The sequence below is a fragment of the Hoplias malabaricus genome, chromosome 5, assembly GCF_029633855.1.
Source record: "Hoplias malabaricus isolate fHopMal1 chromosome 5, fHopMal1.hap1, whole genome shotgun sequence".
In the NCBI taxonomy this organism is placed as follows: domain Eukaryota; kingdom Metazoa; phylum Chordata; class Actinopteri; order Characiformes; family Erythrinidae; genus Hoplias; species Hoplias malabaricus.
In genome coordinates this window covers 51,277,286-51,292,563 of record NC_089804.1, presented here as the reverse complement: position 1 = coordinate 51,292,563, position 15,278 = coordinate 51,277,286, and the positions used below count along the sequence as shown (strand labels likewise).

At 38.1% G+C, this 15,278-nt stretch overlaps 1 protein-coding gene across 3 annotated transcripts in view; it reads right to left on the bottom strand.

Annotated features, from left to right (window-relative positions):
• The window catches only part of casz1 (castor zinc finger 1), a 224,625-nt gene that overhangs the window by 150,840 nt on the left and 58,507 nt on the right, over nt 1-15,278 (bottom strand). For all 3 annotated transcript variants that reach the window (XM_066671955.1, XM_066671954.1, XM_066671956.1), the window contains exon 3: nt 12,947-13,062. The gene's annotated coding sequence lies outside the window, so the exon portion shown is untranslated. The remainder of the gene's footprint in view (nt 1-12,946; nt 13,063-15,278) is intronic.

The following is a 15,278-nucleotide window of genomic DNA, read 5'->3' as shown; positions in this document are numbered from 1 at the left end:
TACATTAAAAAACATATTCAATATCAGCATAATTTCAACTTCGGTGGTATTTTCTTTGATGAAACCCTAAAAAAAGGAATAAAAGTTAGAAAAAAGTGTTTTCATTCCCTATTCTTTCTCCCCAGCTCAGTCATTGCCAGTTCCACTGTTGCTAATAACATAACTGAGCAGCTCAACACACTTGGAGGGGTACACTAACCACCATTGGTCTGTTATGTTAATTAATATACATTTAGAAACATCACACTGGGTGATGGGAATGGATGGCCATTCTAACCCACTCAAAGGGAGCACGGCTATCTGTGCTCTCTCAGAGCCACGACAACAAAATTCTAAACTTGTATAAAGCCTTATGTGAGTATATTATGAATGTAATACTTGTTATAAATATTTTTAAATAATTTAAGAGACCATTTGAGAAACTGATTAATATAGCAGAAAAAAATTCCATTATTGTTACAATGTCACTAAAAATGCAATTACATGAGGGGGGGAAATGAACTAAGCCAACATGGTATAAAAATAGCATAGTTATATGAGGAAATGAAGATATGGTAACTTTCCAGTAGGCCAGATTAAACCTCAGGTTCCACATTCGGTGCAGGGCTGTTCTATGACATACTCTAAAGGACACGTTTTTTTTTAGTCAATTCATATGTAAATAATTTATTCCGCCCTCACTGACTGGTGTTGAACTTCTGAGTTTTAATTGAGCATTTAATAGCATTTAGCGAAAATACACATTACGGATAATTTACAACTTCTTTCAACTGTCACTTGCATGTTATTCTGAGAAATGATGGTAAACCACAATATAAAAGAGGAGGTGAAGCTCTCAAGGTAATATATCCAAACTCTTTAACAGAGTGATTCAGCAGATTCTGCTCTGACAGCAGCTCTGTGGCCTGCCCATGACTGAAGTCATGAACGCAAAGGGTGAAAACTCAACAAAACACGTAATTGGAACCAGCCATAGTTCAGAGAGGAAAAAAGTCAACCCTTTCTTTTTTTTTTAGGCAAAGACAAGAAAAATGCTGAGGGATGAGGAGCCACAGTGCACATATTTTCTCTGTGTGAGACAGAAACCCTCTCTATGAACTCTGATAACCCCTTTCCTTCCTCAAAGGCAAGGGCACATGGGGATAATTTCACATTAAGAATACCTGCTGAACAACAACATGGGGTGTGATACACAAATGCATGAAACAAAGTATCGCTTATAATCATTTCTTCTCATGCAAAGAAGATGAATAAATTAAATTCTGATTCCAAAATAATGTATTAGATACATTTGCCTTAACGTATAAAATTGACTATTTTCCATCAATAATCTAATGTTTGTTTTGTTGTAATATTTGTGACCTATGATTTTACAAAACTGAATATTTGTATTTTTATTTAGCCAGAACACAGTTAGAAAACAGACAAACGTGTGTCAAATTTTAACAATGAAAAAAGCCTCATACTTCTTTTATACAATAAAAGAAAACAAGCTGTGGAAGAAAGCTTAGGCTTGAAAGACTTAATGCAATCAGAAAAACAAATGCTATAATTTATTCCGTTTTTATGTATTTTGAACTGTTCTTAAACCATCTACAGCACCTGGTAAATGCTACATTGATTTGTAGTTTGTGTTCCCCATAAATGATCTCTAAACCTAAACAATCAGTATGCTTTTGTGCCTCCAATACCAGTAGATTGGTACTGAAGTTTAATCACTCAACAGAATCCTCAGATATTGGCTATAAACACAGCTGAGGTTACTCACATGGAATAATGTGTTTTGAACAGAGAAGCGTCTGTCTGAACTGTGCTAATCTGAGCCTCTTTCACTCATACTGCACCTTTTCTTTGGCAATGTTTTTTTGCAATACTTTAAAACCTGACAGAAAACCACAGAAGGTAGGTGTTAACGATGTACTGAGGTAGGATTATAGTTTCTAAGGATACACCCACGTAAAGTATTTTCCCAGACAACCTTGTGAAACATATACATTTACATACACCCAAATATCATAACTTATATAATGTCGAAAACACAGTCTAAAGAGTTGCACACGAACACCCAGCCTCTGCCCTCACTTATGAGCAGCACAGATGTATAACCTACATTACCAATATGACCAACCTCAACTGGCAGGGGTCCACTCACACAAACTTACTTCCTGGCCTTGGACAAGGAGATGGAGATGACCTCAGTCTCTGGGGGCAACTCTTCCCCTGTACATATCCACTTATAAATGAGCCTGATGACTTTTAAAAGGACAAAGAATCATTAGGAGAATAAGTAGCCTTTCACATATTCTCTCTGCAACGCCCCCTGAAAGTAATTCCAATGCATTTACACAAAGGAGAATAGCTTTACTGGGAGAGGCAGTGGTTTAATGGTCCAATACGCTCTTGGCCCAAGTACAATTATCCTCCTATGATGGTGCAAAAAGAGGAGGGGGAGGGTGGAATCATATGTTTTAAGGGAAAAGTGGGTTCAGCTGAATGTCAGAGTACACAGAAACATTTGGCCATTTATGAGAAAATAAATCATTTAAATGAAAAAAAGATTAACACAACAGTTATTACTCTTTGCACAAACAAACTGCAGTTGATCAAGTAAAAGAGAAAACATTAGACATCTTTAGTGCAAAAAAGACAGCACACCCCATAAATCTTAGATTGAAACTTTTCCACATGCATTCTCAAAAGAGCCCTTTATAATATTAGAATAGAGAAAAGAAAATAATTGGTGTTGGTTTTAGAACTTTCCTTTGGATTAAACATTAAAAACGTACTTGACTGAAGATGTGATCTTCAGCGAAGGCCAAGTCTGAGTAAACATCTTCTCGTCGCTCTGTGTTTTCTACATCAGCTATTTGTACTCCTCTTTCTATAGCACTCACACAAGCTACATACTGTGGAGTAATGTAGCAAAGTGTCTCCTTTCAGTTATGTAAGGCTTTACTCTTCCTGCCTTAGAAAGCTGTAGCTTAGCAGGGTGGAGCGAGTCATGCCCTGGGATTCAGGTGTGAATCTGAATCATCTGGTGTATATATACTGTCTGTACCAGTGTCGCACAAAAATACAGACCTTTATCATACATAGATCTGTCATGTATATCATACGCTGGGTACTTGTTTGTTTTGAACGAATGGTTTAAAACACATAAAACCTAAATAAAAAAGAGGTATATATTCTGGAAATGCTTTTACTGCCTCGTTATAGGTTTCTGTTTTTTGTTTGTTTGTTTCGAATATTAAAAGAAGAAAAAGTGACTCAGCGCACTTGACAAAGTAAGACATAATATCCTTCAGAATATTATGGGTAATGACATAAAAGAAAAAAAAAACAAATCATGCAGATTATGTTACCCTGATGACTGAGGTTTAAATAAACACCCTTGCCATAAAAGCTACAAAAGGCCTCAGTGTAGAACAAAAACAGCACAGACCCTACTGATAAGGTTAGATAAAGAAAACTCAGAATAATACAGACTCCCAAGGGGGAAGCAAAGGGAAATAGCTTTTGTAGCAGGAGGGGGCTTATTTGGGGGTGGGGGGGGGTACCCTGCACGACACAGTATCTGTAGGTTTCACAGCTGAGCTTTTTTTTATTGAAAGGACATTTGAAGGCCTATGAACCAAGAGACATCAGCAGTCACGTTTGTTCTGCTGAAAGTGATGCAGCTAAACGAACTCTACAGCAGAACTAAATATACAGCAGGGCTTAAAATTTACTGTTAAGACCCCTGTATTAAAATGTACTGGGATTGGTCATACTGCTCTTTTAGAGCCTGAGCCTCTCCTGTATTAATGCACTATAAAGTGCTATAAATACTTCAGTGTAACCAGAATGTTCAAACCTGGGTGTGCTAAGGGTGGATCAATAATGTGTTTATTAAAAAATAAAAGAGTATAATGTAGTTGGAAAAAATGAGTGCTAGTTAAACAACATACCATTAGTACTACTCTGCAGTGCACATTTTATAAGGCTAAACAGGTCAAAAAAAGGCAACACCCATGCAGCAGATCTAGTCTCAGCTTATGCTGCTCTTGGTAATTAACCTTTCTATGTCACAGTTATTGATGACAGTGCTTTAATTCAATATATATGAGTTCATACTTTGAACAAACAGATCAGTTCTGTCATAAAAGTCATAACTTTAAATCAAAACAACCATTGTGTTTTAGTAGGTGTTTCTGTACGATGTGTTGCAATATGCAAGTTATTGCTTGCATTGTCCTGATTTGTGTAAAGGCAAATTATTCTTTAAAATTTTTGCCTCAAGATGTCACTGCATGACATAAAAAAAACAAACTGAAAAAGATCTGAAATGCAGTGTAATCAAAGCTGTTAATATAAAACCTACATATATTTCATAGCACCTCATTGTGTAATTAAATATTCAACTACTCCAAGCTTCTAAGAGTTAAATGAAACAGCTGAAACATCACATGTTGTGCTGGAAACACTTCCACTCACCACTAAGCACCTCGCAGTGGGGAAGAAATTGGTTAAAATTGAGACCTGTGCTTTTACTGTTGACAGGTAGAAATCTGAAACAGCTGAAGAGAGGTGGTAATGGCAGTCGAGGAGTGAGGAAAAAACCCTCAGAAACTGACACTCCCATTAGGACCCTACTGGAAAGTGAAATATTTGATCACGAGAGGGAAATTGAACAAAAATGAACTGAAACGAGATATAGTCGACTTACTTTCCTTCTGGCTCCCGGACATAGGTGTCACTCAGACTTAATAAGCGTTTGAATTTCCATTTTATCACAGAAAATAGAGTGCGAGAAATAAAATCAGCTGGTTTCACCCTAATGGACAAAGTAATGGAGAGGTGAAACTGACACAATACATTCTGTCCATAGTAATACCATCAAAATGAAAGCATATTCACTGCAGGAGTTTTCAAGGAATCAATTCAAACTGAATAGTGGCCCTTTTCTGTGGGTTTTTTATTTCATAATGGCTCCAACAGATCCAGCACTTTGGATTTTGGGCCGAGGGGTGTCACTCAGGGTGATAGAAACTCAGCTGAACATCCAATAGTGTCTGATCTTGCAGCCTAAGCACAGGCCCATGACTGTGCTACACTAATTCAAAACACGTATCTCCGCTTAGATGGACACTACAGTGATCCCACAGTAAAGGATTAACTCATTTCTAGTCCCAAGTGTTGCATATGAGGTCAGGTCATATCAGATGACCTCTGGGACCTGCAAGCTGTAGCGGAGCGAATTTAGTGAGCATCCACGTAGAGGAAAAACTCACACGTGCACAAACATGCTGCTCTTAATCTGCATTATTATCAACATCCTTAAAAGCTGTGAGGAGCTTTGAGAGTCTTACTGACAGCCAAACTAAGACCAGCCAATCATATTCAAACACGATGTGCAGAAAGGGTGTGGCAAGAAAAAAAAAAAAAACACCACTTCAAACGGTCCGAGCTACAGGCTGTACAAACCGACCGAGAATGTATTGGTTGGAAATTGGCTACATCACATCAAACAAGTATTTTTTTTAAATAGAACAAATGGCAAAGTTGTTCATAATTCCCACTGAAATAAATAATGTACGCACATAAAACTTCAGCAAAAAGTTGCTCTGCTAATCAGGATTTCTACTTTGTGTTCCCAGCCAAGAAAACAGTGACACAATTGCAAGATGCAAATCCACGCCTGCTTTGTTTTTGACAATAATTACAGAAAGAGAAGGAGAGGAAAAGTCCTGACGTGTTGGTCCCCAGTGCTCTGCTGCGCTATTAATTATTCTGAGGAAGACAGATGTTAAATTGTGTATGCCCATCAGCACTAAGACTTTCTGAAGATTTATCATTCATGTAAATCATGAATAAAATATTTCCTTGCCGAGAGAAAATGTTACATCTGTTTGGTGCATCATAGATACTGTGATGCAAGAATATCAGCACCGGCAAACTTCAGTGACCACCTAACGAATACTAAGCAGACAAAGTTTATCACACAAAACTAACTTCTGTTTTTTCTTTTTTCTTTTTTTTTATTCAGAGCATGGAATTAGACCAAACCAACACAGTAAATACCATTGAAAATGACAGGGCATTATTGGTTTTTTATTCCATATCTGCACAGGTATTTGGTTATGCACTAAATTACAGAGATGACTCTTAACATGGAAGTACAATTTTCCAGTTCAACTTCACTCTGATTATGAATATTCACGCATGGCCCATTTTTCATTGTGTTGTGAAAATACTATGCAACTGTCCATCTCACATTAAATAGTGTCTCTCTAAACTCCTCATCATCTCAAGCACAAAAAGAGCTTTTCTTCTCATACTACTCTAAGACACCAGCATCCAGCCCGTAAAATGTAAAATGTGCATGAGTTCTGCTTTCCCCGGATACATAAATAAATAAGTAAACAAGTACGGGCCTAGAGTGTCATCTGTGCAGGGAAAGAAGTGGGGGAGAGGAAGAAGAGGGGAAAAAACGTAAATTAAAGGGAGAATAAAAGAACTATGGAAAAGAGAGAATTAAAAATGTAGGAAACAAAAAGAGAAACTGAGAGAAAAAGAGAGGAAATAATAAATAAAGAAAAGATACAGAGTAATTGAGAAATGAGACAAAGAGAGTACAGTATAGAAGAAAATAAGAGGAAAATAAATATAAATATGGAAAGAAGCAAAGGGGGAGAATACAGGCAATAGAAAAGGCTAGAGGGACAGAGAAGAGAGAGAGAGTAACTGAGGCAGCAGGACAAAAAAGGACAGAGAGCAAGAGAGAGAGAGAGAGAGAGAAATAGAGAGAGGGAGAGATCATCAGTGAGATGAGGTTGGGGCAGAGATGGCAGGACGGGGGTCTTTGGCTCTGCCCCTGGTCACCATCACGGCGGTCTGCCCCCAGAGCAGACAGGCCACTCACACACAGCAGATGGAACTAATGATGCGCAACAAAAGAGATGATCTGACTGCAGTCCTGAGAAAGCCACAAAAAGAGCGGCAGGACGTTTGAGTGATAGGGCCAGCCAGGCACCAGGGGTTAGATACGGGCAGCTTTTCTGGAGGTGAGCCCTGAATAGAGGCACCCCAGCCCTGCACAGCCCTTTCATCTGTCTCACACAATCAGCCCGCCACTTTTAAAAAGAGCAAAAGAAATCAAACGTGGGGTCCCGAGACCGCCTTCTTTATTTTGTTTTGTTTCATCCTTTTTCATGAAGCCTGTCAGCGGGGATTTTTTTTTACAGCACACTGTATGTGCTCCTGGGGAATCTACAGTTAGTCAATCATACAGAAACAGAGGAGTGAGGGAAGGCGGGAAAGAGAGGAACTGTGACAGATGATACAATACAAAATAAGAATATAAAGTATTCTACATTACATTATACTAATTTATACTACTATTAGTAGTAGCAACAGTGGCAGAGCAGATTAAATATCAGCCTCAGCCCTCACTTTAATTCTTTAATTCAAGTCTCTGACTTAAATTTCTCATATATTGAACTAAATTTTATTTAAATTTGCACAGGGTTTTTACATTCATAAGTTTTTAATGAATTAATTGCTTTTTAATTCATTCTGACACTGCAGAAAATGCAACTGCATTCAGTGCCACGATTAAAGAACGTATATTATCCATGCATAGCATGGTAAATGCAATGCATTGACGAAGCAAAACATTCCACATCATTCCATTGTTACATGACAATTATCTCGTGACGATGCATTGTTGCACCCCTAGTGATCAAAAATGCAGCTGCAATGCAATGCATAATTAGAAGGTTATTCTCCATGATAAGCAGATCATCATTACGGTGCATCATGATGCATTGTCATGCTTCAAATTTCCTTTCATTCATTCATTCATATATACAATATTACACTCAGCTCATGATTCAATTTGTGCATCAATTCTGGTTTCCTACGTTGCCCTTTTCTTAATATTTTGGCGAAAATTCTAATGAAAAAATATGACAAATATATGACAGCACTGATTTGGCAAAGCATATTGTTATACACGATGGACTGAATTACAGAATGATGGATGTTTTGGAATAGCACTGTAATATCACAATGTAACAATTATTCGCTGAATATCGATGATGCCGAATACATTGTGATGTCACAGTATCTATAATTGTAGCCTATAATTGTTTTTTTTCTTAATTGTTATTTTTTCAAGAAATCCTAGCTTCATTTTCTGATAGAGATATTCAAATATCTGTCATGCAATTCTTCTTTTCTCTTTCCCTGACTCACAGTGTAACTCCTACATCTTTAACCATGTAGCTGTCTTCTTTTTAAAAAACTGCATAATGCAAATCCGCAAAGGAGAACTAAGACAATAAAAATTCCATAAATTATTCACTAGTGTGTGTGTTTGGTTTATAATACTGAGGTGTGGCAGACTACGCTTTGACTTAAGTGAGACCATTTTCAAAAGAACATAAACTCCAAACTAAAAAAAAAAAAAAGAAGCAAAGAAAAAAGTCCTTGATGTGGGCTCTTTTTACAGAAGCAGACCCTTTCAAAGGGAGCCTAAACTGTAACTCTTCATCGGAACAACTTAATATTGCCCTCGGACAAGCGCAGTCCAGCGTTAACAAGGGAGATTTGAATGCCCTTGGACTGAGGGGAAGAGGATTAGATTTGAAAGACCTCTCCTGAGCTGATGTCTTAAGAAAACACTGCAACTCAGCCCTCTCTTTAAGAGCATAACAAGTACATCTGACTGAAAGTAGAGTGCGTAAGCTTCCTTCGCCATCTGGAAACGGCGTCTTAGGCAAGGTGGAGGGGAAAGCACGGAGGCCCTCAGACACCTGGGAAGGGGATTTAAGCAGGACGTGGAGCGTTCAGTAGCTCAATCCTCAGCCCCCTTCACACTACAGATATCAGCGGGGAAAGTTCAGCGCGCCGCTGACACTAACAGCAGAGCCGTGCCTGTATTAGAGTCAGGTTAGCACTGATAACACTATCAGCCTGCTCCCCCTGGGCCCACGATGCTGGGCCTAACCCTCAAATAAAGCCGCAGTGCCTTGACTCCCTGCCATATTAACTCTGATTACAATGACCTTCATTATATCAGCTAGCCTTATTATACCACATAGAACATGGCATTCCCTGGGGTTCTGACTTATAGATGGAAGAGAGAAGGGAAGGTTGGATTTTTTTTTTTTTTTTTTTGCCTGAAGAAGACTGGACTTGGCTGTGCATTTAGCCCTGACCATAGCTACATACAATAAGTAGTGCAAAGCATGCTTATACAAAGAGGATATTCAGCCAGAGCCAGATTGAGTTCACCCCTAAAACTGAAGGCTTATTATGCAGTTATTAATCTTAAGACCTGTTATTCAGGCACTATTATAGAACTGTAATGTATGTTATGTAGTTGTTAGAGTAAAGAACTACAACCCATATTTCCTGAAAATAGAAATTCGATTTTATGCCTGCAACACATTCCAAAAAAGTTGGGACAGAGGTGAAATGTTGTACAATATTCAAGATATATCTGAATCTTAAATCATTTCAGCAAATGAAGCAGGTGAATTATGACTGGATAAAAAAGAGGCCTCCACCACAGAGTCACTATGGGCTGTTGCTCACCACTTAAGTAAACTTGGCTAAACGTTTCAAAAATAACATTCAAAATGTTCAATGTGGGGCTGAAATATATTTCACCATCTACTGAACAAAATGTACTATTGAGGTAATTCAGAAAATTCTCTCTCAGTATAGCGTAACACAGCTGACCTTTCAGCCCTCAGATGGCATGGCAAGAGAAAGTGCCATGCTACAGTGATAAATATAGCCAAATGGGAAAATTAGAAATTTGGAAAACCCTTGTCACATCCACACAAAAATATTCAAACTGAAAATCTACTAAACAAGGATAAAGTCGCACATTAATTCTATGTGGAAAAGCAGTTGAGTTCTCTGGGATCAAGCTCATGTCAGATGAACTTGTGTTGTGGTCAGATGAGTCCATGTTTCATGTTGTTTTTATAAAAAAAAAAAGTGTTTTCTGTGCTAATGTAGAAAGGGACCATCCAGACTGTTATCAGCAAATGATGCAAAAGCCAGCATCTTGGGCTTTGGGGTGAGGGGTGTATCAGTGACCACAGCGACCTGCATATGTAAGGAGAATCTGGCAATGGCACCTATGGGTTGTTGAGAAGCTGAAATCTTGTATCAAGCCAGAATTCACAAAAAAGTCCACTTACTAAACTTTTGTAACAATTGGTATCCTCAGTTCCCAAAAGATTGCACAGTGGAATTTAATGGAAAGGTCAAGTTACACAAGTAAATACGCCTCTAACCCAGTTTTTTCCAGCTTTTAAAGGCTCAGCTTGTGTTTATATTTACAAAACACAATCAAGTTGTTCAGTGAAAACATTGGAAATGTTTTTTGGAATGCTTTTGTCATTTAAATAAACTTTAAGATGATTAACAAATCACAGAAACTAGTTTTACTGCATTTTATAAAATGCCCCATCTTCTCTGGAAGTGGGGTTTGTATAAGAAATAATGTCATCTCTGTCTGCTCTGAATTCTATGAAAGTATATAAATGTGACTTTCTAAAGAAGACACAGCCAACAGACTGAACAATATTTCTAAAGGTGAGTGTGTAATCTTCAGAGAAATTTGTAGCCTCTTTCTGTTTGGAAGGGTGTTGCATGGGTGTGTTTTTGTTTCGGCATTACACAAAAACAACAGCCTGTGACTAGCTTTGATGTAGGCCTGTCAAACGTCCCTTTACAAATAAAGTATGGGGACCTTTTGCCACACTGTCAAAGAAATCTTTCACATTCTCAAAAAGTGGGAAATACACTGTGGTTCATTTGTCATTCTGACAATAAAATCAAATAAACATTGGCACTTATTTTGCTATTTCTTGGAAGAAAAATTCAATTAACAGGTTATATAATGACTACAATGCCAGCTGATTATTTGTGCCTATTCCCAGCATTTTAATACAGATGAGGGTTAATACCTTCACCAAAAACATAGGCCTCGCCCTCTAGCTGGCAAAAATTTTGAGCCTTTGAAATGTGTTCCACATTGTGATAATAATTTAATTTGCACATCAGGCAGACAGGCTCTACTGGTCACCTCCAGCCAGCAATGCGAGCCAGTGGCTGCTGGCAGAGGAAGGAGATGCTGCTGGACCCAAGCCCCAACCAATAGCTCGGGGACTCCCGTCACCACTTAGCATACGCCATGCTTGTTAACCTCAATTTTCTGCCCATTCCCAACAACAGGCCTACCTTCCTCTAGCTCTTGGCAGACATCTTCTCTGGTGAGGGAGGCCCCCCAAGGACCTGACCAGCCCTGCACAGTGGGACAGTGAGGTGGGTGGGTAGAGAGAGAGAGAGAGAGAGAGAGAGAGAGAGAGAGAGAGAGAGAAGGGGGCGGGGATAAAGCCCTGTAAAATCTACCGGATCATCCTCCAACACCCGCTGGCTCACTCAGCCTCCCTCTCACTCTCCTACCAGGTGCCTCCATGGCAGCCGTTACCCACGGAGACCTGCCGCTCCCCATTTACTTAGCAGAGCTAACAGAGGACCGAGCAGCAGCGCTGAAACAGTGGGGGAGCAAGGGGTCCATTCCTGCAGCCAGCAGGTGGGGGGTTAGCATGTTTATTTTGTGTTGAGAGGTGAGCAGGCCAGGCTAAATCAGCTTGTTTTGGATTAGAGAGAATTTGCCACCTGTAAGCAATGCTCCTAAAAAAATAATAAATGTAATAAAAAAAAAGGAAAATGCAAAAATACTCAATACTGGGATGAAGTGGAAAAACTGAATTTACTTCAAATGCGTATTTGCTCACAAACAAAGCATATGAAAATTACACTGCAAATTGTTTTTCAGCTGAATCACTTTGGCAGTTTGCTATAAATTATTTACATGAAAATCACTCAACCTCTTTGACCTCGATAATTCAACACATCACTTTTTTTGTCAATTTAGCAAAGATATGAAAAAATATATTATATATATATATAGAGAGAGAGATGGGCAAAAAATTATGTTTTATAAAATAAAAATGATGTCACAGAGGATGATCCTAAACACTATTTGATAACAAAAGTAAAATCTACACACAGTCATGGTCTACAAAGTAAGCAAATAAAAGCCCTCACTTCATTGAATGTTTATAAAGAAACCGCACGTCGACTGTCTTGTGCATGAGTGAGAGGCAAAGAGTGAGACAGTCACACAGGCACCTGCTGAACGCTGGGTCCTCCTGGGCTTTCAGCCCTTAATTAATCCAGGCCTCTGGGTATCATGATGTGGCTGGGCTGCTCCTCTGCATGTGTGACTCAATTAAGCTGTGTTGTGAACCAGAGGTGCAACTTCAATATTGCTCAGAGTCTCCGCTATTGTACGGCAGCCGTCGGCTTTTGTGTTGTGTGAAAACCAAGACAATCGTAAACAAGTTCATATCTTCATCTGCCTCACTGTCATTGCATAGAATACACTGCCATGTTAGTCTATTAAACCCAATGTGTTTCCATATGAAAAATTCCATGGCATGATGACAGACAAAAAAAAAATGAAATAAATAAATACATAAAATATAATAAACTTACCTTAGAGCTGAATGGCAATTTTTACAAAGACATCAGAAGCGTATCATCAGTGTCATATCACAGGATCAGTTTTGTTGAAAATGAACCTTCTGTTTTGTATGACACTGCATATCAATATTACCATGTAAATTTTGATCTCTACTCCTTTGTTGGTACGAATATTCATATTTTCATATTGCAGAGATAATTACTGGCTGACAGCCTGCTGTCCATATCACTATAACTTATAGTCCTGCATTCTTGAAAACAAAGGTGTCAGGAAGTTCTTGGCTATGCCATAGAGGAACTAATATAGGACATTTTTACAGTTTAAAAAAACCAAGAACTGTTAAGGAAATGCTTTACATAAGAATGTAGGTGGGTTTGTGCACGTTAAACATACCGTCCTCGTAGGCTGGACGCTCCAGGTAGACTCTGGTTGTGTATCACTTTGTGTTTCTCTTCTAGACGCTGCCATGCAGAAACCCTTTAGACACTTGCACCTCCACCAGCTGATCCCTGCAGAAACATCAGACAATACAGAGTCTTCAAACACAAGCTTTTCTATTGAAGATTTCAAAGTTTTCTAGTGAACACAGCACAGACAAATTAACATTCAGTCCATGTGACAGTTTTTATACATCATTTTATATTAGTTTTGTCAGCAGCTTGTTTTTACACTGAATTTTACAAACATAGTTGTTTCAGGGGCGCAGTAACTGCTTTCATTTCATTGTAAAATCTGCCAAAAGCCCAATTAGATATTTAGAGAGAAAAATACGACTTTCAATTTACCAAAACAAACCACTCAGTAAGTTAATAAAAAGACATTATCATCCATCTTGTGCTCTTATTAGATTGTGCATTTCTGCATGCTACCCTTTCAAAGGGAAATAGGGGGCTTCTGGCTTTATAAAAAGACGTAAGAGAGCATTCAGTGTCTGAGCAACATACTGACAAAGGCACTCAGAGTGATAAAAAGGAATACATTGCTTTTTTTAGAGACTCGTGTCTGAAACAGTTTGTCCTTTGTTCTGGAGTAGGAACTGTCTCCTGCTTATGTGTGTATTACCCTGTGTGTTTATGCACTGCAAATGTGTTAAAAACAATGGGAGACAGACTTGTGAACCATATATTTAGTCCACTGCTGTATTTTCTAGTTTATAGTCTGTCGAAAGGCTGAATTATTGTTCAGAATTATGTTTCATTTTAATAAGGTTATATAAGAGTGAACATATTTGACAGGTGGAATTTGGCTGGGTGTTCAAAAGTATAAAGGATAAAGGGCCTACAGAAACTTGCTGTATGGAATCAGAGAGGCTTCTTTATAATCATATGGCAGAGCAACACATAAGGCAACACAGGCATACAGCATTGGTTTAATGTTACATTTGGGAACATTATGTACATGGTAGGGAAGTACAGGCTGTACACAGGCTGTACTTCATATTCTGTAAAGACCATTTTAAAATTTGCCATACTAACTTACATACTTGATTTATATCTCAAAATTACTTTTTGATCAAACGGAACAAAGTATTATATAAAGATCTGAGATTTCCAAAAATACTGACTTATTATTATCAGTTGTGTGTGCACTTGTTCTGAGGTTTGTATGTGTGTCTGTTTTCATGTGTGAATTGTGTGCGACTAAGAAATCGGTTTGTGAGACGACTTACGCTGGTGGACAAATGACTAAAAACTATTGACTTGTCAGAAATCCATTTGATTATCCAACCGTTCAATCAGAGCTTGTTTGTTGAGTTAACTAGACATCACTTTCTCCTCACACTGAATTACCAACAACAGACAATAAGGCTGAAATCTAACCTGATCCGGAATTCAGTCTATGATCAACCTGTCCTCTGAAACTGAACGTAAACATTGCTAAAATCATATACTGTCTGGATTTTAATTCCTCACTATAGTTAATCAATACCCCTATTAGAGATATTTTAGCACACAGAAAATGGTACCACTCACGTACCTGCTTTAATACACATCTACAAAGTACCGCAGCCAATCCTTAAAACAAAGTAGCTAGCAACACAATGATTCTTTTAAGCAGCTAGCATATTTTGAAAGTCGTAAATACAGTATGTAGCAAACCTGAAATCAGAGTTCGAGGATAAAAGTTCATAAAAGCTAATTAATATAAAACTAGAAAAATACTATTAACTGGGGAAGGAGTTAATTCCCTGCCCCCCCCAATCCTGCACATATGATCACACATTTTCTATTTGGTAGAAGAAACAGCCACAGATATAGCCCCCCCCCCCCCCCTCCCTCCACTACTAACAAAGTGATATACGCTAATTTGAAAATACTTTTTGAAGGCCAAAAACAAAAGAATGAAAAGACCGTACATTCTGGCCTCATAGTGGATAAATAAAGGAAAAACCTAATAAATAAAAGTAATTATTGTTGCTGCTAATTATAATGCTAATTATATTGCTAATTAGCTTAGTATGATGCATGCTGCAGATGTGAGTTCTGCCATGCCACATTCACACAGAAAGGGCAAGAACACAGTCAAAAAAGAGTAAAATCTAAGGCTACACATCAGGCCACATATTTAAAAATCCATTATTAAATGTTATCATTTCTTAAATAAGTGAAGATTGAAATCAGAAGCCAAGAACATTTTCCATACTTCCGCATTATGTTTTTAGAAATATAACCAACTTTTTATATTCCTTAAGTTAAATGCTCCTCAAAGCTCCCACACAAACCAG